The sequence below is a fragment of the Schistocerca nitens genome, chromosome 1 (assembly GCF_023898315.1).
Source record: "Schistocerca nitens isolate TAMUIC-IGC-003100 chromosome 1, iqSchNite1.1, whole genome shotgun sequence".
Classification (NCBI taxonomy): Eukaryota; Metazoa; Arthropoda; class Insecta; order Orthoptera; family Acrididae; genus Schistocerca; species Schistocerca nitens.
In genome coordinates this window covers 233,552,158-233,577,331 of record NC_064614.1, presented here as the reverse complement: position 1 = coordinate 233,577,331, position 25,174 = coordinate 233,552,158, and the positions used below count along the sequence as shown (strand labels likewise).

At 37.0% G+C, this 25,174-nt stretch overlaps 1 protein-coding gene across 1 annotated transcript in view; it reads right to left on the bottom strand.

Moving 5' to 3' along the window:
• Positions 1–9,799, bottom strand: part of LOC126246423 (uncharacterized) — a 32,721-nt gene extending 22,922 nt beyond the window's left edge. Inside the window, exon 1 of the mRNA XM_049948394.1 lies at positions 9,665–9,799. The gene's annotated coding sequence lies outside the window, so the exon portion shown is untranslated. The remainder of the gene's footprint in view (positions 1–9,664) is intronic.
• Positions 9,800–25,174: the final 15,375 nt, after the last annotated feature.

Here is a 25,174-nt window from a genome sequence, read left to right as displayed (position 1 = left end):
CTTGGAACCTATTACAAACGTGGCTTCTTGTAAAATGTTTAGCAGGTTGGAGAGTATTTTTTCCTTTGTTCTTTGTTGCAGATTTGTCTTGGAGTACGTCAAAATGGCGACAGACCAGGAAACAGCATAGTGTGTCACCAGGCATTCAGAATCCAAATCTATGACAACAATACTGCAAAATTGTTAAGGCAACTTTGGGATAACACCATTCGCAAAAACAAGAATATTGATATGTTTCAAAAAATTTATAGAGACAGGCAATGTCAAACTTCCTCAAACTGGACATTCCCTGTGTCTCAAGCACACATTGGACAGAGTGTGAGCTGCATTTGAATGCAGCCCTCAGGAATCAATTCGTTGAGCATCTCTCAAATTCCAGAAAACTTGATCAACTGTCCATAAAGTGTTGCATGAGTGGCTATGTCTTTTTGTCTACAAAGCACGAGGTTATGCTGAAAAGTAATGCATGCAAATTTTTTATTCTGTTCTCAATATATGTTGAGATATTACATGTCATGCTTATTAGTCACTTGCCTTTCTCACTTTGCTGACGCAAGTTGTAACACTCTGCTGCTAAAGGGATCCAAACTGTGGCAGGTAACATGACGGTGTATAACATAACTCTTTCACTGCATAAGAAACAGAGTGCTGTAATCAAGTTTTGAATTTGAATAGTTCTTCCACAAATGGAGAACCTCTCCTTCAGCATTACAGTGCTAGACCACAAGCACTGTGCCATCTGCAACAATATGATGCCTGGGTGCACAGTCATCAATCAACCTCCACACAGTTGTGACTTGGCCCCATTCGATTTTCATCTGTTTCCGAAACAGAAAGGACACCTCTGAGGATTTCACTTTTATAGTGATGAAGCGGTGCAAGCAAAGGCAAGGTTGTGGTTCTTTCAGAAAAGTTAAATGTTATACAGTCACAGTATTCACAAACTGGTCTCTCATTGGGAGAAATGAATTCACTGCCATCGTGACTACGTTGAGAAATGTATACGAGGTGTGTTCAAAAAGTAAGGTGACTTTATATTTTTATGAAAAAATATTTATTTATTCATCAATATTCATTTTGTACCCTTCAAAATAATCCCCCTCAGATACAATACACTTGTGCCAATGCTTCTTCCACTCCTCGAAGCACTTCTAATACGCACTTTTCGGTACAGCTTGAGTACTTCCAGCAATGCAGTTTTTATTTCCTCAATCGTTGAAAATCTTTGTTCTCTCATAGGTCTCTTCAGTTTTGCGAACAGAAAAAGTCGCAGGGGGCAAATCTGGTGAATACGGTGGCCGAGGCATGATTGTCATGTTGTCTTTGGTCAAAGAATCTCTCACAAGCAATGATGAATGAGCAGGTGCACTGCCGTGCCGCAAAGGCCATGAATTGATTTTCCACAATTCCGAATTTTTTTGCATATTGCTTCTCCCAAACAGCGCATAATGTCAGGGTAATACTCCTTATTGACCGTATGACCTTGAGGCAAAAATTCACAATGCACTATGCCACAGTAATTAAAAAAACAGAGAGCAAAACTTAAGACACCTGATTGAACTTGGCGTGCTTTTTCCAGTCTTGGCTCTCCGGGATGCTTCCCACTGACACGATTGGGCTTTGGTTTCGATGTCATAACCATAAACCCATGTTTGGTCACCAGTTACGACCCTTTTGAGCAAATCACGATTATCACTGATGCCAAAGAGCTGAGCTATGCTCATGCCACGGCTCTTCTGATCAAAATTGAGAAGGTTTGGAACAAACTTCACTGGCACATGTCTCATGTACAAAACATCTGAAAAAATTGCATGACACAAGCTGCCTGATATGCCAACATCCTCAGCAACTTCTCTTATGGTAATCTGACAGTTTTCCAAAACAATTTTCTTCGCAGCTTTGATGTTATCATCTGCTGTTGATGCACTGGGGCATCCAGAGCAAGGTTCGTCACTGGCATCTTCTCGGCCATCTTATACGAACTTGTACCACTTGTGGACATATTTTTTACTTAGAGCAGACTCACCGTATGCCACTGCCAACATTGCAAGTGTTTTTGAGCACTTGATTCCATTTTTCACACAAAATTTGATGCAAATTCTGTGTTCCACTTTTTTATAATAATCAAAAATCACTGAGCACACTAAAACACATCTAAGCTTTCTATCTGTCAAAAACAAACAAAGTATGCTGTACACTTGAAACTGTGTACATATGTTTGGGACATGTGTAACAACATAATAATAATAATAATAATAATAATAATACCCGTGGAGGCCCGGGAAAAGAATAGGCCTCCGGTATGTTCTGCCAGTCGTAAAAGGCGACGAAAAGAACAAACCACTAATAGGGCTAACCCCCCTTTAGTGTGATTAGTTGGTTCAGGACAGAACTAAAGAAGCCTCGGACAAGCGCCGTCATGGTCGGGGACGACGCTTGAACCCTATGCCCGCCCACAATGGTAACGACACTGCTAGCCAACTGGAAAATGATTTAAATCCAAATAGAGGTGTTTTGCAGGATATGCTTCCTGCAACCACCCTACAAGGAAAACAAAGACAGAGGATGAGATGGTCAGATGAAGTTAATCGACACCTCATGTTCTGTTATTACCAAGCAACAAATCTAGGAACCAACACAACTGGATACAGATCACAAGTATACACAACATTTATCACCAGATACCCAGAATTAAAATTTTTAACAGAACAACGACTAGCTGATCAGATCCGTGTAATAATCAAAAATAACAGGATACCCCAGTCAGAATTAGAAAACATCAAACAACAAGTACAACAAATACTGGAACAAAATAATGTGCAATCAGAAGAAGAAGAAAATACAGTAATGGACTCAAACATCCCAGAGCAAACAAACAAAGAACAACACGCACCAATTAAACAATCAGAGGAAAACGAAACCTTAAGACAGCCACCAGAACAAGCACAAATAGAACACAAAGTGACACAGATGTTAGATATAGAAGAAAAATTTCAGCTAACATATACAGAATACAAAGACACAAATACAGACATTAGACCATTCTTGCATAGACCACCAAATAACCCACAAGTCGAAAAACAATAAAAACTATCAACACAATCATACACAACAAAATAAATGAAAACACAACTATGGAAGAGTTACAACTACTGGTTTATATAGGAGCACTCACTACACTAAATATACACACTAGGCAGAGATCAGAACCAACCAACACACAGAAGAAACCCACAAAACCAGCATGGCAACACAGGCTACAGATCAGAATAGAAAAACTGAGAAAAGACATCGGACAGCTAACACAATTTATAAGAAATGAAATCTCGGAAAAAAACGAAAAAGGTTAGGTAAAATCTCACAACAAGAAGCGACAGAGCAATTAGACGAAAAGAAGCAGAAATTACAAGCATTAGCAAAACGACTCAGAAGATACAAAAAAAGTGAAAATAGAAGGAAACAAAACCAAACATTCAACACAAACCAAAAGAAATTTTACCAGACAATAGATAACACACACATTAAAATAAACAATCCACCAAACATAACAGACATGGAACACTTCTGGAGCAACATATGGTCAAACTCGGTACAACATAACAGGCATGCACGGTGGATACAAGCAGAAACAGACACAAACAAGATGAAACCACAAATGCCTGAAGTGATAATTTTGCAACATGAAGTCACCCAAGCAATTAATTCTACTCACAATTGGAAAGCCCCTGGAAATGATAAAATAGCAAATTTCTGGTTAAAGAAGTTCACCTCAACACATTCACATCTAACTAAATTATTTAACAGTTACATTGCAGACCCATACACATTCCCTGATACACTTACACATGGAATAACTTATCTGAAACCTAAAGATCAAGCAGACACAGCGAACCCAGCTAAATATCGCCCCATAACATGCCTACCAACAATATACAAAATATTAACTTCAGTCATTAAACAGAAATTAATGACACATACAACACAGAACAAAATTATAAATGAAGAACAAAAAGGCTGTTGCAAAGGAGCACGAGGTTGTAAAGAGCAACTGATAATAGATGCAGAGGTGACATATCAAGCTAAAACTAAACAAAGGTCGCTACACTATGCATACATTGATTACCAAAAAGCTTTTGATAGTGTACCCCACTCATGGTTACTACAAATATTGGAAATATACAAAGTAGATCCTAAATTGATACAGTTCCTAAACATAGTAATGAAAAATTGGAAAACCACACTTAATATCCAAACAAATTCAAATAATATCACATCACAGCCAATACAGATTAAGCGTGGAATATACCAAGGAGACTCATTAAGTCCTTTCTGGTTCTGCCTTGCTCTGAACCCACTATCCAACATGCTAAATAATACAAATTATGGATACAATATTACTGGAACATACCCACACAAAATCACACATTTGCTATACATGGATGATCTAAAACTACTGGCAGCAACAAATCAACAACTCAACCAATTACTAAAGATAACAGAAGTATTCAGCAATGATATAAGTATGGCTTTTGGAACAGACAAATGTAAGAAAAATAGCATAGTCAAGGGAAAACACACTAAACAAGAAGATTACATACTTGATAACCACAGCGACTGCATAGAAGTGATGGAAAAAACGGATGCCTATAAATATCTAGGATACAGACAAAAAATAGGAATAGATAATACAAATATTAAAGAAGAACTAAAAGAAAAATATAGACAAAGACTAACAAAAACACTGAAAACAGAATTGACAGCAAGAAACAAGACAAAAGCTATAAATACTTATGCCATACCAATATTGACCTACTCATTTGGAGTAGTGAAATGGAGTAACACAGACCTAGAAGCACTCAATACACTTACACGATCACAATGCCACAAATATAGAATACATCACATACATTCAGCAACAGAAAGATTCACATTAAGCAGAAAGGAAGGAGGAAGGGGATTTATCGACATAAAAAACCTACATTATGGACAGGTAGACAATTTAAGAAAATTCTTTCTAGAACGAGCAGAAACTAGCAAAATACACAAGGCAATCACTCATATAAATACATCGGCTACACCATTGCAATTTCATAACCACTTCTACAATCCTTTAGATCACATAACATCAACAGATACGAAGAAAGTAAATTGGAAAAAGAAAACACTTCATGGCAAGCACCCGTATCATCTAACACAGCCACACATCGATCAAGACGCATCCAACACATGGCTAAGAAAAGGCAATATATACAGTGAGACAGAAGGATTCATGATTGCAATACAGGATCAAACAATAAACACCAGGTATTACAGCAAGCATATTATTAAAGATCCCAATACCACAACAGATAAATGCAGACTTTGTAAACAACAAATAGAAACAGTAGATCACATCACAAGCGGATGTACAATACTAGCAAATACAGAATACCCCAGAAGACATGACAATGTCGCAAAAATAATACATCAACAGCTTGCCTTACAACATTAACTTTTAAAACAACAAGTTCCTACATACAAGTATGCACCACAAAATGTACTGGAGAATGATGAATACAAATTATACTGGAACAGAACCATTATAACAGATAAAACAACGCCACATAACAAACCTGACATCATACTCACCAATAAAAAGAAGAAATTAACACAACTAATCGAAATATCCATACCCAATACAACAAATATACAAAAGAAAACAGGAGAAAAAATTGAAAAATTCATCCAACTGGCTGAGGAAGCCAAAGACATGTGGCATCAGGATAAAGTTGACATCATACCAATTATACTATCAACTACAGGAGTCATACCACACAATATCCACCAGTACATCAATGCAATACAGCTACATGCAAACATATATATACAACTACAGAAATCCGTAATTATTGATACATATTCAATTACCCGAAAGTTCCTAAATGCAATATAACACATACCGTACAGTTAATAGGAAGTGACGCTTGATCAAGGTCCGCGTCACTTTCCATTCTTAACCAGACTTAACGTCTGAGAAAGTAAAGAAATAATAATAAAAGATTGATAATTGAATATACGTTGCTCACACAATTTGAAAAGTCACCTTACTTTTTAAACAGCCCTCGTACGTAGACATGAAGAAGAAAGAAGTAAAATGTCAATAAAGTTTGTTTTATTTAAAAAGCTTTATGACTTTTCACATAAAAAATTTGGAAGAATTACTTTTCAGCACCCCCTCATATAAATTGTCCTATTATTGCAGCTAAATGATCGTTGTCTGTGGTATGTTTTGCGTGTTCCATGCTGGTCTCCATAGATACTGACAATAAACACCTCGACTTGTTTCCAGATTTCTTTCTTTATTTATTTTCTGTCCATATAATAAAAGTTTTCGGACATTGTCAGGAAAATTTAGATTACATTACACATATACAGTAAAATATTTACATTCTTTCATAACAACATATGGATCAGACACATGTCTGTATACATTATTTTTCAAAAGGGCACTACAAGTAGATTACTCTATAGTGTAACACAATTTAGCTTATATTTATAATTGTACAGTACACATAATACAGTGTATAATTACATTCTTTCATACCACTGATACATTGAATACATTGTGTACTACAACTTAAAGTCCTCTATAGGGTAACAACACTTCTCTATTAATAATTGCTTCAGTCTACTCTTTAGCATATTTAGATTTACTTTCTTGAGTTCACAGTGTAGTGCATTGTAGAAAATTGCTCCCATTCTGTGTGGTCCGTGGTCCATTGCCTTTTTATTGGTCACAATTCTATGAAAATTTTCCCTTCCCCGTGTATCATAGTTGTGTACATTACTGTTTCTCACATTAAATTCAGGATTTTGTTTCACGAACATGACTGTCTGCAGTTATATACATGGAGTACACCGTAACAATTTTATATTTTCTAAAGATGTCTCTACAAGCCTCTCTCTTCTTTACCTTGGCTACCATTCTTACTGCCTTTTTTTTGTAATCTAAAAAGTCTATCTATATGAATTGCTGATGCCCCACCCTATATCTCAATACCATACTGAAGGTGCGGATGAATTAACCCAAAATACATTTGCTTTAAATTATCATGGTCCAAGAAGGCTGAGACCTGTTTCAGTAGATACACATTTCTACTGATTTTCTTGCAAACATTATCTACATGGCCTTTCCATTATTATGCGAATTTGCATATGCAAGACCCAATGGGATGTAAATACAGTATCAGTTATGGCAGCATTATAACTGTGGATGAACTTCATTATTGCTGTTTGGTCTTTATTTACAAGAAGCTTCTTTGCTGTAAGGTATGCGGACAGAGTATTGAAGCTGATCTCGGTACTGTTAGCTGCAGACTGCATATCACTGCCACAGCTGATGAAGGATATGTCATCGGCATAGCTTACAACCATGCAATTTTGGGGTTCAAATAAGTTATTTACATATACAAGGAACAGAAAAGGCCCTAGTATGCTTCCTTGAGGCACACCACATTGAAGTGTCCTGAAGTTTGATTTGGTTGTTAGGAGCTGCTCATTATTTTGATAAGTTAGCTTTACACACTGTTTCCTGTCTTTCAAATAGGAGGGAAGTAGTTTCAAGGCTAGTCCTCTCAACCCTTACTATTCTAGCTTACACAGAAGAATGGTTTGATTCACAGTATCAAAGGCTTTACTCATACGTAGGAAAGTGCCTATTACCTTGTCACTTTTGTCCAGCTTATTTAATATTTCATGTATAAAAGATGCTACTGCTGTTGTAGTAGATCTCCCTTTTCTAAATCCATGTTGTAGGTTGTTTAACAGATTGTGTTTGGTGAAATACGATTCAACTTGATTTAGTATTACTCTCTCTAACAATTTGCCTAGTTCTGAGATTAATGATATTGGCCTGTAGTTTCTAGTGTCAGTTTTTAATCCCTTTTTATGCACTGGTATAATTTCAGTAATTTTGAAAAGGTCAGGGAATACTCCATTTCTGAGGGAGGTATTTATCAAGCGAGTCAGGGGTTTCACTAATTCATCCCTGCATTCCTTTAGCAGGTTAGGTGAAATGTCATCCCAGCCACAAGACATTTTTGGTCGAAGTGCTGATATGATTGCTAGGACGTCTCTCTCAGTAAAAGGACTGGCTAGATTTTCCAAGACTAAAATTTTGTGGCTTGACATGAACTTCATTTGTACCAACTGTACTGAACTTTTGTATAAATTTTTCACACACTTCTTTTGGGTCATTTATTTCTTAACCATTTTCTTTTCATGTTATGTTGCTGTGTTCATAGGAATTCTGTTTCCCACTTTTTTTATGAATTATTTTCCAGGCAGTTTTACTGATACAGCTAGAGTTCCTTATTTCAGAGGTATATTTCTGCGCTTTTAGGTTAGTCAAGGACTCTCTGTATGTTTTTCTGAGCAGTTTATATTTTGTTGAGAAATATTGTAGTTTAGTATCTTTAAAAAGTATATAGCAATCTTTCATTTTCTCCCTCAGTTCAATAATTTCAGAGGGAGATTCTCGGCTTTATGGTTTACAGCTTTATTTACTTTTTCAACTAAAAGACAGGTTTCATTTAAAGTGTTACTGAATAACTTATAGAAATATCCCCATTTTTCATTCACTTCAGTTGCATTGTACACTGGTTCCCATTTTTCATTCTCTAGTGCCATCTTAAGTTTAGAATAATTAAATTTTCTTTTATATATAACTGTATCACTTTCAGTTACATGTATGTTCCCTACATCAATTTCCATAGTAAGGGCTCTGTGATCACAAATGTAGTTTTCTAAGGTGTTTACGTTTACTTTCTCTTTTCCTACATTTGTGAGAACATGGTCAATACATGTCTTCGTATTTGCAGTGACTCTTGTAGGTTCTGAGTTCATTTGTTTAAAGTTATAACACTGTAATACATCCATATAGTGCAAATACTTAACACTATTATTTAATGAGTCTATGTTGATGTCTCCAACAAGCAACAAGTGTTTTTTATACATTGCTGTCCCCTCTAGCAAGTCCTCTAGGTAATTTAGAAACTCTTCTGTGTTACTTCCAGGTGACCTATACAGTGCTGCTATAATAAGGCTGTTGTTTCCATACTTCAGGTTTACTGCTGCAACCTCAAATACCATTTCAGTACTCAGATCATCTATCCATTTAACTTTTTCACATTTTACATCATTTCCACTATAAATGCCTACCCCACCACTTTTGTGTGTCTTTCTGCAGTACAATTTTATAAGTTTGTAATTTTTTAGCCTGTAACCATATGCTTCCTCTTCCTTGCATCCCAATTCACTCGCTAGGAAGAGGTGTGGCTTAGTTTCATTTAGGTAAGCACTCAGCTGCTCTGTTTTATTAGTTACATACTGGACATTCTGATATGCAAGGGTAAATTAATATGCTTTCCTCAAAAAAACATCATTGTCTACTTTGTGACTGAGAATTCTGTTTAAATCGTCTTTTTCTTTGATAATTTCCCATATTTTGTCACACAAGAATTTTTTTGCCTTCAAAATTTAGGTACCTTGTCTGATATGTAGGCTTCTTTTCAATTTGCCTGTATCTAATATTTCACATTTGCCAAAACGAGCACACATTTGTTTCATTTTAATGTTTGTTTTTCGAATCAACTTATTTACACACGAATTGCACATGAGATCATACCTGTGAGGCAGCGTTGTAATAATGGTGTTTCGTGATTTATTTGCTTCTAGGAAGTTTTCCAGGCTTGCTAGGCAATTTCGTTCTTCATTTCTTGCACCAGCTATACACACTACATATCCATTCTCTTCTTTCTTGTTTCCCTGCAGTTCGATATCAGTAACAGATTTCGTACTTGCACCTGGTTTCACTATTCCTATTGCTTGGATATCTTTGTAATTGTCCCGTAAAACACTCGCCAAAGTTCTGCCGTGGCTGTCTGTTAATAAGAGAACGTTGTACCTTTCGTTCGACGGTTTGACGATCGTATTTTTTACCGTTTTTTTGCTTGTTTCTCCACTGCATAGTTTACGAAATTCGTTTTCGCCACATTTCACACTTTCACATTTATCACTATTGGTTTCTGGTAAGAACTGAGGCACAGGTAGGGCAAATCTAACTGTTTTGCCTGAGTTTTCACTTTTTTTGCTGTGAAGATTACTTTTTGTAACGTTTTCCATACACACACTCGAATTTACCTCATATTTCGATCCAGTCACTTTACTACAGTTTTCAGAATAAAGGATATTAAAATTGTTTTCACACTCGAAACTTGGTTTACTCACTGTAGGTGACATTTTTTCGCCTTGTGCTTTACATTTGCCGTTCACTGTCTTCCATTCCATCGACTTATAGTTACTAACTTTCGGCAGTACACCCATGCTTTGTTTCGGCCTAAGCTCCATATTTTCATGCCTTAGGCTGTCATTTTCTCTTCTTAATCCTAAGATTACTGATTGTAAACTTGAAATACATTCACTACACATTTTAAGTTCATCTTTGCACTTCACACAGGCGATCTTTTTGACTACATCACTGTAATACATGAATTGCAGTAACAATAGGATTTGGGGCTCCCATACAACACACCTGAACACATTCACGATAGCCCAAACCTATTGATATGGCCTAACACATGTTGGTGTGATACACTATGTGATAAGAAGTCTCTGGACACCTCCAAAAACATACTTTTTCATATTAGGTGCATTGTGATGTCACCTATTGCCAGGTACTCCATACCAGGGACATCAGTAGTCATGAGACATCGTGAGAGAGCAGAACGAGGAGCTCTGTGGAAATCATGCACTTTGAATGTGGTCTCAGGTGATTGGGTGTCACTTGTTTCATACATCTGTATGAGAGATTTACACACTCCTAAACATCCCTACGTCCACTGTTTCTGATGTGACAGTCAAGTGGAAATGTGAAGGGACATGTACAGCACAAAAGCGTACAAGCTGAACTCGTCTGTTGACTGACAGAGACTGCTGACAGCTAAAGATGGTCATAATGTGTAATAGGCAGACACCTATCCAGACCATCACACAGGAATTCCAAACTGCATCAGGATCCACTGCAAGTACTTTGACAATTAGGCTGGATGTGAGAAAACTTGGATTTCATGGTCGAGCGGCTGCTCACAAGCCAATACTGTTTCTTCATCTGGAGTTACACCTCTCTTTCAAAAAACAGTTCTTTAATTTGTTGTTGCAGCCACAGAGGTAACGGTATGAAAGCTTGTAACCTCATGTAATTACCCAATCTTTCACTGTGCCTATATTGAACATTAAATTTCATCATACATACTATTACTACTACAAAATAGTGAAGAACGTAAAAAAAATGTTCCAATGTGTGTGAAATCTTATGGGACTTAACTGCTAAGGTCATCAGTCCCTAAGCTTACACACTACTTAATCTAAATTATCCTAAGGACAAACACACACACCCATGCCCGAGGGAGGACTTGAACCTCCACCGGGACCAGCCGCACAGGCCATGACTGCAGCGCCTTAGACCGTTCGGCTAATACCGCGCCGCTGATAACCCGTGAAGATTGCATAGCTGAAATACGCCGAGAAAGCCTGCAATCCCGTGCGGCTGAAGAATGTAAGTTTTCATCATTTCACAACAGTAGAAGACATCAACATTTATTTTGCTTCCAGAAGAAACACCTTGATATAATGCTAAGCACACTTTCACCCTCCTTGAATGCTTTATTTTTCCATTAATTCATGATATTTCAACAAATATTCATGAACTGGCACTTTTATGTAGAATTCATTTGGTTTCTGGGAAACAATTATTATGGGTATTATGGGTTTGATCATCTATACTCTATAAATAATGAATATTAACTTTCAATAAGATTACTTCAATTGTCAGTAAACAAACTCAGCAAACAACTAAATTTACACATGCTCATGTTTTCATTCATTATACTCAGTGCATACCCCTTACCTCATTGGTGACTTTCAAGAAGGTGTCCATTGAGGTAGAACTGGCTGTACTGTATACTGTACCTGCATTTAGTTTCATTCATATCTTTAGGGAATAATGCATATAGGGTAATATTAGATACTCACAAGGGAATGTCCAATAAGAAACAAGACATGTCGAAACCTACCCTGACATTTTTAGTCAGGAAGAAGATAATGAAAGAAATGACTGTCAAAATTTTAGCTGTTAAGAGGCACTGAAAGTATTTTAAAAAATAATAATAAAAAATAGCTGAAATTTGCCAAATTTATAGAGCGCCAGGCAGTGGTAGAAATGTACACCCCTAGTGGCTCTGTAGCAACTGCGCATGTGCAGCTAGGCACACACACAGCCGAGGTCGGCGGTACATTTGTGAACAGGAAACAAGAGACAACCCAATTATAATTTGTAAATTATTCACTCAAGTAACATCCATTACGAATTATCAGTTGCGTTTTGCAGTATTGTTAAGTACTGACAATACAGCAAGAATTGAATTAATATTTATTGTGCTTTCATAAGGCATGCCTGCTAATATACCCTTTTTTTTCTTCCCGTTTCACAGTAATGTGGAATCCAATCAACATTCTCAATTTAGCAATGATGAAATATGAAGAACGTGCTTTCTGGCTGAAATCACATACTTCTCCTGAGGACGTACATATGTGTCTTTGTTAGTTGATTTCCTGAACATTCATTTGAATGATATCAACATTTTGTTTGAAATTGTGGATACATAAGAAGAAATAGGAAATAACTGACTATTCCATGAATTGTGGTTCAGATGACATCAGTTGTGCTAGTAACAGTTCTGAAGAAGAGTACCTTCCAAGCCTAAAGAAACATGTACTTCAACAACTTTCAGTGATAAATAAAGGCAGTGAAATATCGGTTAAACAAAGTAGGGAAAAACTCGAATTAATGCAGTGTGCAAAGGTGTTTTCCTCCCATAAAATCGGACCGTGAACTGTACAAATGGAAGAACGAATTACATGAAGTAACAAATATGCATCAAATGGAATCCCGAAACCATCTGAATGAAAAACTGTTCGAAAGATTTAGAACTGCTCGTGAGAGACTACGCACCATTACTTACGGAGATCAACAAGACTGGGGGCTCTGAATTGCATCTGACATGAAGATTGCTAATTTCTAGGCTTTGTCGAACTGCCTCCGCAGTTTCAAGAAATCGTGCAGAATAGGAAGTCGCAAAATTACCAAGTTTACGTCACGTAAACTTGTAGAGCAGCTGCCAGTGATAGACAATGCTATAGAGAAATTCGTAGCTAATGTAAAGATGGAACTTGCTGCTATTTATAAAGCTGATCAGTCAGGTTTCATGAAAGAACTGCATGCACACAGCACTATCATTTCGGGGTGAAAAAAAGATGGAGTCGGTTGCTCAATCAATGACTGCAATGACACATTCATATATAATACCACTGGTAAGTATAAGTGGTTTGCTGTTTCCGCAACTGTATATGGTCTTCAAGAAGCGCAAGGCAAATTAAGACCAAAAATAAAAAAATGGACTGTTTATTTGTAAAACTTTTGTAATTGACATATCAAAATCTGGAAAAATGGAAAAGGATAATTTTCAACATTTCGTTTGAAATGTATTCTTACCAGCTGCAGAAACTAATTCATTGCTTTTGTTGGATTCATGGTCTGGACATAAGGACACCTCCGTTTTTGTGGAGGATGATGAAAAATCTGGAGATGTAATGTGGATTCTGCTTAGAACTACTAGTGCGACTCAACATCTCAATATAGAATTTTTTCGACAGTGGAAATCATTTTTCAGGAAATTATCAGACAACATAAATTCTGATACCTCTCTCTCATTTCAGGTTCATCAGCGGAACAGTATTCTTAAACTACAGTCATTTGTGTATTACCAGTTTCCTTTGCCACACTTTATGAATTTGATCAAGTACGCCTCGTATGCAGTGCAATACGCAGAACAATGGCCAGGACCATTTCTGACTCCATCCCAGTTCTGTCGAAATAAAACTAGTGATTAGTGCGAAGTGCCTGACTGCATCAATTTTTCCTTTTTCTGGTGTGCCTGGTGCAAGAAAAATATTTTTGTCTTCAATAGACACTTCTCATTTTTGTGATGACTACTGGGAATAAACAAATAACTGTTTCACTGATAGCCAAATGACAACATTCAATGTTGAATGGCCTACAAGAATTGTTATAAAATTGCAAGACATATTTCATGTCAACAAATTACAAGTCCTGATTGATGGAAGTCATCTGCGACATCAAACACTGCCAAGATTTTATTTTCTCTGCTAGCTACTTTTATAAGAATTACATGAGCAAGAATTGAACTGTAAATATGAAGTTATTCAAAAAAATGTTTTTATAGTTTAAGCCAGGTTTTCACTGGAGCAAATAAGCTTACATAAGCAAAAGAGAATTCTGTCTGGTGTACCCAGTAGGCCTCTTGCAGGTCTTTCAACTGGACTCCACTGCACTACTTACGTGTCCCTAACTTTCCCCAGTTACCTAATCGGAAAATGGAGACCTGCAGTTTAACGTGGAGTCTGAACCCCATGTCTTTCGTGGCCACTTGAACATCAGTGAAAAGTGATTGTTTGGTTAAAAATCATGGTGAAAAAGTTGTGGGATTTGATCCTGCACACTCTAGATCACGCGTCTGCCAACTGACTGTCAGCTCTATGAAGGCCCATAGTGAGGGTACTGGGGTGAGGTTGAGGCACTGTGTGTGTGTGTGTGTGTGTGTGTGTGTGTGTGTGTGTGTGTGTACGCTTGTGTTTTTCTCTCTGCTGCATCTTGAGAAGGGAATTTCATTCCGAAAGCTAGCAAATCAAAGCTCTGTACTTTTTGTTTTTGTATCTGCCAGAGGACCATTTTTGTTCTAGGAAATAAAAGCGAGAGAGAGAGAGTATGTGACCATCAGACCTTACACACATAGTCGAAACACTAGCTGTGTCACCTCTTGAGATGACACTCAACATCGGTAACTGGTGTTCTGCTTACAAATTTCCCCTCAATGGTAATGAGAAGCCAGGGAAAAGTGGCAGCTGACATACAAGGAAGATTTTGGACCAGTGCTAAGGAGAGATGGGTATGCAATTCTGTGTAAAGCGCACGATCTCCATGCATGTCATATTTCCATCGAAATTAGACACTGAAATTCTTCCTTCCTCGCACCATTCTGCACACTTTGTCAAGAGCAGTGTGCTCGTCATGCAAAATAACCCTCACTGAATAGCAATGTTTCGCACTGTGGCTCTAACAAGATAAGAGCTGTGTCCTGTACTCCTAATATTATCTCCAAAAGCTAATAATACGGCATTCATAGGCAATGTTCGCTACCTCGTGCTCTATCCCATTCCCTCTAGTATGAGCGATTCCACGCATACACAAGTGAATGGTAGTGAATTTTCTGCAAATGCTCATTCACACATGTTCGCTTCCATTTGCTCCAGTGTAAACCAGGATTTAGGTTCTTAAAATTGGTGTTTGTGAACTCCGGATAATTCTGCTATGCAGCGCTGTGTGAGTTGTGGTGTCTCCTTTCATTATCTTCTTTTCATTAGCTATTGAAACAACCTCGCTTTGTAATGTAATTTGGTTGGTTGGTTGGTTTGGGGAAGGAGACCAGACAGCATGGTCATCGGTCTCATCGGAGTAGGGAAGGATGGGGAAGGAAGTCGGCCGCGCCCTTTCAGAGGAACCATCCCGGCATTTGCCTGGAGTGATTTAGGGAAATCACGGAAAACCTAAATCAGGATGGCCGGACGCGGGATTGAACCGTCGTCCTCCCGAATGCGAGTCCAGTGTCTTACCACTGCGCCACCTCGCTCGGTATAATGTAATTTATATAGATACATATATATATGAGAAAATAAGAAATTTACATATTAAAAATAATATTTCTGAGCACAATGATCTTTGCATATCAGTCTATGTATACAGTCTTTTTGGTGTGTATCACAATCTAACATAACAGTCGCGACACTCACTGCTGTAAAAGTTGTTGCCGTTTGACAGATGGAGCGACACTAGCGCTTCAAGCGGCAGGTAAGGTGAACGTCAGACGCGTCGTAAGCATAATGTGTGTTTGCGGACGTGTACCTCTACATGCAAAAGCGATGGACAGCTCGTTTATCGTTCTGTAGGCCTACTGTGTTTGTCACTGTCGCCTGTTGCCACAAGTACGACCTTCATCTTTGTATTATTCTAAGTAGGACAAGCAACTGACAAATAGTGGGAGAAATATGCTGAAAACATTATAATGAGCTGATTACATTACATTTCACGAAAAACCAAATATTTGAATAATTTTCAAACAATCTGCCTGTAGGCACTTTCCTTGTCCCATAATAGTTTCGCTCGAAGTCTAGCAATCTGAACGTTCTGACACTTCACACGCTTTTGTAAGACACGAACAGCTGCTCTTAATCTAACCACTTCATCGTCAAAGCAGGTCTGTGTTGATGATTCTCACGAATCTGGCACTAATACATGGAGAGTTGAACTGGCTGCTTCTGTGTCATAGGACTGTTTTACACCTTTAGATTGACTGTCGAATCTTTGTGGCAGTTTCCTCTTCGTCAGTTGAGGTGGCTTATTTGGAATGTCAAACAGTGTGGGTACTGCATTCCACACGAGTTTTTATTGTCTGCGTTCATGAACTGGTTTTGTTCGAAATGTAGCGAACAAAACCTAATATTATTATACAGGTAAACCGGGTCTTTCTTCAAAAGGTCTTCTCGTCTGCTATTAACTAGCCATTTTTTTGCTCCTAAAACGAAACATTCATCATTTATACACATACATTTGCAAGTGAATCCTGACGATACAGTTTAGTAACATGATGGTATATACCTCTCAGGATCCTTAGGAAACCTAACAAAGACAGCTGTGGTGTCTTCTTCCTATTGCTGCTGCAATTTATTGCGCTACAAACGCTCCCGATGGTAAAAACCATTGTATAAATCAAAATAAACAATCACTATTCGCTTTCACGATCGCGCCGAACTCACAGTTCAACCTACCGGTCGCTTGGATCGCTGCTGGCGCTGAAGGCAACAAAATCGAGGCGAAGTGTCGCGACTGTTATGTTAGACTGTGGTGTGTATCTTCTTTAGGAGTCGTAACATTAATGTCTTTGAATTGCAGCGTATTATCGTTGCTTAGCACAGCGTTTGAATTCAGTTCACATGATTCGTGTTTATAATGGAATTAATTCGAACAATAAATGTTTCTATTATATTGCTCCAATGTCTTTAAACGTAGTATCGGATTCTGAGTGTGTGTGTGTACTGCCTGGATCTCTTGCGTGTGACTTGAAGAAAATCCAAAGTTTGTTCAATGTGTCAACACGAAATTGTGATCTCCAGCAGTCGAATTTTCGTGGCGTCTACCGGGGTATAAGTGGTCAATGAGGGCACAGGAAACACCTCACTGCCTACGACAGGTGATGAACTTGTCTTTTACACCAACCTGAAGACCTGCCGGCTTCCACTACACCATACACTTCAAAGCATATTGACACTACGTAAATGTTGCTTGACCAGTGTGCCATCACGTTGGTTTCTTCTTTGCATTTTCAGTTCCATTTATATGAATCATGTGCTACATGCACAAGTCCTTTGCAGCTCATTAACATCTCCTTAAAATACATTTCTTCATATAGTAAGTACATAAATATACAAATATTTACAATTAATCATTACATGAGATAGTTACATTGTTGTCATATAGTACATATACAGAATTAAATGAAAAATATAGTCAATTTTTTACGTTACATTCAATATCATTGTGCTGACATGTGAATTACATTACATTCAGATTGAAATATACATTTTATTTATTTTATTTGTTAGCTCTTTTTTTCGTTACACATGCAACATTTGAAGATAATTGTGGCAACTCGCTAGAATATTCAACTTGAAATTCATCTTGCCTCCTGGAATAAAATTTACACATATTTCAAGCTTCAAGACAGCCCTCTGTAGGAGGATAGGTTCATGGGATGGTTGCTAACTACTTCATAAATACTAGTAAATTCATCCCCTACAGTGGACTACACAAAATAAAATATGATAAATAAAATACATGTTAACTTAATATAATGTAAAAGTTCCTATACCTAATACCGTTTCTAAGTGTGGTGCCCCCACTAGTGCTGTTTCTAAGAGTGTTACCCCTCTATTACCGTTAAAGTTTGTGTAGTTCATCTCCTTCCTTTCATGAGTATCAAGCAATATAAATAAATGTTTTACTTAATAAATAAATAAATCTTCTTAGATAATTGCTGCTGCATTCCATGCTGTATATCGATTCTGTATTTACCTTGTGGTACCTGTAAAATTCTATTCATAAATAAATGTTTGTGTATGTCTCCCCATACTGTCAGATAATCACGAATTATATAATGTCAAATATTTCATCAACATGTATAAATTTTTCTAAGGGAGGGATGAGAGTATGAGCCGCAACAGAGGACTGACGTTTTGTTTTCTCCTTTCTATTTAATGGTGCATTAGTTCAGTACAGTAGATGAGCTTTAATTATGTCTTTAGATGACTGCTAAATATGTTCTCTTAAATAATTCTTCCAATCTGAAGTGTCAAGCCTACATAACTCCAAAAATTTCATTACAGGTTCCCATTAGATTAGTGTTAAAGTGTTATAGATTTAAATCTTCTGGTATATTTCCAACAGTGGCTGCTGTAAATAATTCTTTCCACATAAAACTATACTTTCACCTTTAGTTATAAGAATATATAAGACATCACATAAGTTATTATCTCAGGCATACCAATCTTTCAATAAATAATATTCTTTCCACTACTTTCATTCTGTATTCCACGAGTACATGTGATATAGCGTTCAAATCTAGTTTCTCTCCTCTCAACATATTCTCAATTATTCATAACATTCTCACCTATCCATTATTCATTCTTCACAAAATAACATATAGCCTACCTATTCCTCAGCGTTTATATATATATATAAAACAGAGGGAAACATTCCACGTGGAAAAAATATATCTAAAAAGAAAGATGATGAGACTTACCAAACAAAAGCGCTGGCAGGTCGATAGACACACAAAAAAACACAAATATACACACAAAATTCTAGCTTTCGCAACCAACGGTTGCTTCGTCAGGAAAGAGGGAAGGAGAGGGAAAGATGAAAGGATGTGGGTTTTAAGGGAGAGGGTAAGGAGTCATTCCAATCCCGGGAGCGGAAAGACTTACCTTAGGGGGAAAAAAGGACAGGTATACACTCGCGCACACACACACATATCCATCCACACATACAGACACAAGCAGACATATTGGTCTTTAAATATGTCTGCTTGTGTCTGTATGTGTGGATGGATATGTGTGTGTGTGCGAGTGTATACCTGTCCTTTTTTCCCCCTAAGGTAAGTCTTTCCGCTCCCGGGATTGGAATGACTCCTTACCCTCTCCCTTAAAACCCACATCCTTTCATCTTTCCCTCTCCTTCCCTCTTTCCTAACGAAGCAACCGTTGGTTGCGAAAGCTAGAATTTTGTGTGTATATTTGTGTTTTTTTGTGTGTCTATCGACCTGCCAGCGCTTTTGTTTGGTAAGTCTCATCATCTTTCTTCCTCTTATTCATCACCACTTACTTTTTACTTCAACAACTACAATAATAATACCCTTTTCTCATCTTGTATTCCATTTACCTCTCTCCGTATTATTTGTCCTCTTATTAAACTAAAATTACATTCACTCATCTCATTCAGTCACTCACATCACTCACATCAACATTACTATTATCACATGCCTCCTAAAGAAAATAATTCTGTTCAGTTCTCTGCCTCCTCTAATGTGTATATGCCTCAATAGCAACTCCTCTTATAACCAAATATCTTATTAGCTATTGGATGGTTCACATTGCTTTCTAGACTTACCTGCATTCATTAGATTGTAAGTATCTTCTCCTCATTAGGTAACATTTTACTGTATGTATTTTTTCAAATGTCTGTGTGGATGTAGACCTCTGGGTTTATGTGTTAATGGATATTCTAATGAATAACAGCCAGGGTGTGGAATATTTGCAATTCGGTATGGTCCAGAGTATAAGATCTGCCATTTCCTGTTTAAATGTTTCAGTTTTGTGGGTTTAGGATGTGTTCTTAGTAAAACTAACTCATCAACTTGAAATGTTTGTGCTTTCCTGACACCTCTGTCATATTTCTGCTTTCTTTCCTTAGCTTTCTCACATAATGTTGTGTAAGCTTGTCTTACCTTTTCTTCTAAACTAACATGATTTGTTGTTGCTGTAAATTTAGGTAGAGGGTCTGTCCATTAATTTCTTTCTGTTTTATCCATAATTAATTCAGTTGGTGTGTATCCAGTAGAAATGTGAGTTAAATTGTTCACTATTTGTTCAAATGGTGCTAGGTATTCTACCCATTTTGTGTGCTTCTCTGGTGTGTGTGTTCTCATAAACTGTCCAAATTCTCGAAATGTTCTTTCTACTGGGTTTCCTGCTGCGTGAAATCTTGAAATTAAAATATGTTTAACATTCTGTTCTTCAATAAATGTCTTCCATTTTAAACTGGTAAAATATGCTGCATTTAACTTCAGGTTTTCCTATTCTTACAAAATAATCTGTTAATAGATGTCTGGTAACAGCAGTGGTAGAAACTGTACGTAAAGCATATAATTTTAAATACTTTGTGAAAACATCTAACACAACAAGGATGTATTTCATTCCTCCACGTGCTTGTGGATAGGGTCCTGCAATATCTAAAGAAATTAGCTGTAATGGCCTCTTAGGTATGATTGGGTGCAATTCATTCATGCTTGTGCGATTAGAATATTTGGCTTTCTGACATGATGATGCATTTCCTAATATTACTCAATACTCTTCGCCTTAAATTTGGAAAGTAGCAATATTGTATAATCTTATCTGTACATTTGGTTACACCATAGTGTCCCCAAGTTCTGTGTGTAAATAAAATAAAATCATCACATAATTTGCATTCATGTACATGTTTTTCTGCTAGAGTTGTGTCATTCTTTAAAGATGCTACATCTGCTCTGTCTTCAAGCTTTTCTAACTTTTCCTGTAAGGATTTCTGCTCCAATGTTACATCATTTAATCTGTCTGAAAGGTCTGTAATCGTCAGGTCTAAGTGTTCTTGGTTTGTTTTTACGGAATTGTGTGACTGTCGTTAATTCGTCAACTTGGGTACTGGTTTTCTGTTGTTCAAAAACTACTGTTAACAATTTCTCATTACATCGTTGTAAGTCAGTTTTTGTCTCTTCACTGAATTCCACAAATACCTTTTCTTGTCTCGTAACCTTGTCTGATAAGTCAGTAAATTTCCTTCCAAGACTACTAGTGGTTTCTGTCAAGTCGGCAATTTGTCTCGATTGTTTTTCAAAATTTTGTTTTATGTCCCGTGTCAGTTCATCGAATTTAGTGTCAAATTTCCCAAGTCACGTTTTAAATTGTCGTGTAAAGCGTCAAATCTTTTGTCTAAAGTGTCAAATTTTCTGTTTTGGTCACCAAGTAACTTCAGAATCTGGTTGAGCATGTCAGTCCTGTGTCTTAGTTTCGTCATTTTTTCGTGACTGATTGATGTCTGGTTCTGAAGTGCAAATTATTTTATGGAACGTTATCCTTTTCCCTTTTTTTTTTTTTTTTTTTTTACCTATTAATTTCCTCAACATGAAAATGAAAATTAACACGAATTAATAACAGGGAAAACAATATTGTTGTAAATTTCATGCACGTAACATTACAATTGAAATGAATGAGACTTAGTCCAAATTCATTTTCTGATGCTATTAAGTGGTTAAAATTAGATAAAATGTCCAACAATTATAATAACTGCACTTGTATAAATCCAAACTGCACTTGTATCAAATCCGAAGATTGCAAGTCCTGTCACCAGGACGCCAATTGTGGTGTCTCCTTTTATTATCTTCTTTTCATTAGCTATTGAAACAACCTCGCTTTGTAATGTAATTTTAATTTTCACCCAAAGACACATTCAACACAGCGCCGAAAAATACACGTCTTTCGTATCAAGACGAGAGAGAGAGAGTCATCTATTTGTTCTTAAAAACAAAAACCTACGCAAAAGTAAAAAAAAAAGAACAAAATTATTTATAAAATCGGTCGCTGGCGCAGCGCTCTTCTGCGTGCGCGATCGTAAATTATAACTTTGCGGAAGTCAAAGTACCGTTACAGAGTGATTCGCCAAGCCGCACACTAGAAGAGCAAGGCTGTACAAACCGATGTTATAAGCTATTATTCGTGCCGCAAAAATATGTATCTTCAACATTTTTTACAAAATACTTGCAGTGCCTCTTACCAGCTAAAATTTAGGCAATGCATTTCTTTCATTGTCTTCTTCTTGCGTAAAAAATTTCAGGGTAGGTTTCGACATGTCTTACTGGACCATTCCCTTGTCAGTCCTTAAATGAAAACTGAGAAGACAACTGACAAGGAGGGTGAAGTGCAACCACTCACTTTTCACGCTTCAGAGCTATATGGTCATTATTAGCTGGTCTCAACAAAGAAAAAAAGGGGATTTGTAATCACTGGTCATTTGTGAGTGATTTTTGTCTTCAGTGGTCGTAATAGATAGAACTAGAAAAAAAAACATTAACACGCTGGTAATATGACAGGAAGGTCTTTTTCTTTTTAATTTGTAGCAAGAAATAGTAAACAACATGCAGTAACATATTTGGTGCTTATCAGCAGTTGTTACTATGCATAGAGTTGTACAATTTTCTTGACTAATATAGAGGGAAGGTCATCACATTATCTGCTTGCTTCTAAGGAATTGTATTAAGAGAAGAAACTTCACTTTCAAAAATGACCCCGTAGTAGGATGGGAAGAAAACTTGGCTTTGTTAAGGATGATGGACAATATAAAACTACACTCTAAGAAAAACAGGCTCATAAGGAACGTAATGGTTTTATGTACGAATTTAGTTGATGAAGAATGCAAAGTTTTACATAAAATCTGCAAGTGAACTATTTATAACTAGGTAAAGGATAATTCTTTTATAACACGTGGGGTGTGCAAAAGTGTTGTTGGTTGAATCGTGGTCTTGGTTGTGGCAGTTATCTTTGATGAGGACAGGGGTTCATGTAATGGAATGTTGCTGCCTCAATGACCGATTTTTTTGGGTGTGTATCTGTATATTGTTTCCATCATGTGCTTTTTTAAAAATTGTATTTAAACATTATGTTATAGAAATGTTCATGGAGCTAGTATGATTGAAATGATATGGTTCACAGAAAATACAATTGCTTGCCGTAAAGGTTTGCGACATGACTATAAGGAACACACTGCAGTGAGTTAATCACGAGCAATGTCAGTCAACTCCTGTCTGGTAATCTATTGACATCATTGCAGCTGTTGTACAATCTATGAGAGAACAAGTCTTCTTCACTGATTTTTCACTTCTAGTTTCCTGGGTTCATGCAGTATTTGTTCAATTCCAGGTAATTACCATATTCAGTCACAACCACTAGGGATGGGGCAGTGTGACCTAGCAAAGCTATAGCTTTCTTTTTTCTTCTTTTTTTACAAAAAGAAATTAACTCGTGGAGTAGTTAAGGGAGTTTTATTAAACATGACAAATGCACAACAGATGAAGAAACAAGCAATCAAGGCCATTAAAATTTATAGTAAAGTAATAAAATGTTTGCAAATAAAGAGATGACTCACCGGAAGGCAAGCACGCGGGCACGCATGCGACACACACACACACACACACACACACACACACACACACACACACACACACCTACACACCTACCTGTCTCCCTGCACTGTGCTCAATTGACTGTCAGCTCTTTCATGGCCCACAGTGAAGGTACTGGGGTGAGGTTGGGGTGCTGTGTGTGTGTGTTTCTCTGTCCAGCTTGAGAAGGGAATTTCATTCCAAAAGCTGGCAAAGCAAAGCTCTGTACTTTTTGTTTTTGTATCTGCTGACAATGCAGTGCTTCTGCCTTTTGGTGAGTAGTTTCTTTATTTGTAAATAATTTGTTATTCTCAACCAGAACTTTCTGTGCATTAGTAATAAGTTATTCGTAGTTTAAGCTGCTGTAGATTTATTTGTAAATTTTGTAGCAAGTTTGAGATGACCTGTAATCCTCAAAAGTTTTCCAGAAATAAAAGCTGTTAACCTGTACTCGAATAACATGTATTACAAAAAGTATTACAGGTAAGCATAACCCAGATAGCACACACACCTGCCTTTCTCCCAACACATCATCTGTAATGTAGGTTTATATTAACACTACATTTAATATGCAAGGCGAGCAGTGGACAGTAATCATGTACTAATGTGCTACAGTACACTGTAAATAACAAACTAAAATTACACCAATTGCTTCAAATGTGAGCCAGAAATTGCACTAAAATTGTGGCATTTCTTTTTGAATGCATGCTGGTATGCAAATAAAACTGATGTAAACATGTTCTAGTGCTCTCTCCATGATAATTAGAAACCAACCAGTGTCAAGTGCTGAAATAGTAGACAGTCGTGCTGCGATCTACTCTGAGAAGAGCACAGCTGTCTGTTTTCGACTGCGCATGGTCTGGTGTGACACCATCCCTTCTGGCACTGTGATTGCTACATTGCTCACAGCACCAGGTCAGTATTTTTTCTTCGAAATTGCATGTAGCATACTGCATGAGTGTAGAGTATGAGGACTTTTTAAAGAACTGTTGTCATGTCAGTGCTGGGGGTGAGTGGTCTAAGGCAGGAACTGGTAATTTGTGAACATGAGTTTGATTCCCACTATTACCAACTTTTCTTTTAATTTTATTTTATTCCTCACAATGTTAAACTATTAATTACAAAATTTAAATATGTTTATCAGTTCAATTTATACAAGTAAAATTCAGGATGGAATGTAACAATATAATGAAAAGAATAGTTGCTACTCACTGTATAGCAGAGATACTGAGTCACAGAAAGGCACAACAAAAAGGCTGTCACAGAATTAGTTTTTGGCCAACAAGGCCTTTGTAAAAAACACACACACCTCACATACATGACCACAGTCTCTGGTTCCAGCTCCAGTCTAATTTTGACGAAGGCCTTCTTGGTGAAAACTGATTGTGTGACATTCTTTTTGTTGTGCCTTTCTGTGACTCAGCATCTCCGCTATATGGTTAGTAGCAACTATCATTTTCATTACACTGTAAAATTAA